Genomic DNA, 1,968 nt, shown 5'->3' with positions numbered 1-1,968 from the left:
ATCCGGCGGCCCGGCGACTCGGCAACCCGGCAGCCGAGCCGATTGTCCGCCAGGCCATTGTCAAAGCGCCCGTGGCTGCGGCACCCGGCGGACAATCGGCTCAGCTGCCGGGTTGCCGAGTCGCCGGGCCGCCGGATACCGGGAGGAAAAATATGGCATTTTCTTACTTATTTTTTCAGGCTGTTTTCGCATATTTTTTGCGACCAAAAAGTTCCAAATTTCTCTCGTGATACTGTATGCCGCCGCTTCGCACACGACTCCAGTCAAGTTCTGCAAACATGCAGAAACATTGATAGTATGACCCAAGCCAGAACATCTTGACATGAATTACAAAAATTCTTGGGTAGAGAGGCCGCATGATCTGTAAATCTGCGCTACTAGTATCAAAGTTGAGCACTGCTGTTAACGTTGCGCTGGCTCGACCATTAGTAGTATCACCACACTTAGCCAGTCGACTTCAAGTTCACAGTGGGCGGCGCGTTCTTCTCATTTCTCACCGCTGACTCTCTTATCAACCCTCCCTGTCCATGCGTAGCACCAATTTTGCTCTCGTGTAACCAAGACCTACATAGGTCCTAATTCGACTAAGTTATGCCAGAGATCTCTCCAGATGCATCATGACATGTGTGTGACAAGCTCGTCTTTTCGGATTCTACATAGAGCATTCTTCGTCACCTGCTGCTCAGCTTGCTGCCCCTTGCTTCTACTCCGGCACAATCGAAACCCTACCCTCAGGCTGACAGAGCTCAAACTGCGAACGTCTTTGTCGCCTTACAGTTCTCAGCTATCTATGATCGTGACCGTCGATTACGCTATTGAAGGTGAAGGATGGCCGTCATGTCCTGTGCTCTGCCATGCGGGAAACACGCTTGACTCCCAGTGACGGCCAGGCTACACCGGCCGGGTCACAGAGTCTCCTGAATGGCGATCTTCAAGTGGCGCCCCAGCATTCGAGTCCTCGCTGCAAGGCATCGTATGTGACACCCTTCTTGTCGGCCATCCTCGACACATATATCGTGGAACTGCTCGTATATCCCCCGAGATCTGCAGATTGGCGTATGTTAGTAGCGAGCCTAGCTGTCGGGCCTACCCCTTGCGGAGCCGGCTGTTCGCATTTCTCCGAGCACGATTGAATTGCGGTGCCCGCTCAGGTTGTCCCCTCTTTGATCAACTTGGGAGCTGTTCGCATCTTCATCCCGGTCCACTTGTTTCACTGTTATACCTCGTTGCTTTGCTGGCAAGGCTGGACACAACTACCACCCAGATTAACCCCAGCTATTCTTGAGGTCCCCAAAATGAACACTACTACTCGATACGTGATCCTCGTCCTCGTGGTGGTCGTGAGTGTCGCCGACCCTTCTTCAATAGAAACTTCGGGTGCTCATGACATTCCCCACAGCTGGGACTGCATTCGATACTCAGTTTCACCCATGAAGACTATGGCCGAGCAACATCTCTGTCGAAAATCTCCTCTAAGCTATCGTTCAATGGAGACTCCGAGGATATCGACGACTTGCCTCCTCCATCAGGACGTAGAGCGAACGCAACGATATTGATGCTTACACGGAACAGTGATACAGAAGCCGCTATTCGAAGCGTGCGCGACCTCGAGGATCGCTTCAACCACAAATTCCAGTACCCCTGGGTGTTCCTCAACGATGAGCCGTTCTCGGATGAGTTTAAGAGACGCGTGTCGAACGTTATTTCTGGACCCGTTGAATTCGGCGTGGTACCTCAAGATCACTGGCAACAGCCTGACTGGATTGATGAAGAGAAGGCGAGTGCAAGTCGGGAGAAGATGGTCCAGGACAACATCATCTATGGAGGCAGTGTTTCGTACCGCAATATGTGTCGCTTTAACTCCGGAGTACGTCTACTTTCACTGGGATTACTTCTCCCATTGATTCCCTCTTAGTTCTTCTACAAGCATCCCATCGTCCAGAAGTACAAGTGGTACTGGCGCGTCGA

At 51.9% G+C, this 1,968-nt stretch overlaps 1 protein-coding gene across 1 annotated transcript in view; it reads left to right on the top strand.

Annotated features, from left to right (window-relative positions):
• The window catches only part of PHACADRAFT_123894 (glycosyltransferase family 15 protein), a 4,387-nt gene that overhangs the window by 1,125 nt on the left and 1,294 nt on the right, over positions 1-1,968 (top strand). The window lies entirely within an intron of this gene.

The sequence above is a fragment of the Phanerochaete carnosa genome (genome assembly GCF_000300595.1).
Source record: "Phanerochaete carnosa HHB-10118-sp unplaced genomic scaffold PHACAscaffold_6, whole genome shotgun sequence".
NCBI lineage: Eukaryota > Fungi > Basidiomycota > Agaricomycetes > Polyporales > Phanerochaetaceae > Phanerochaete > Phanerochaete carnosa.
This window is presented reverse-complemented; position numbering and strand designations above follow the sequence as displayed.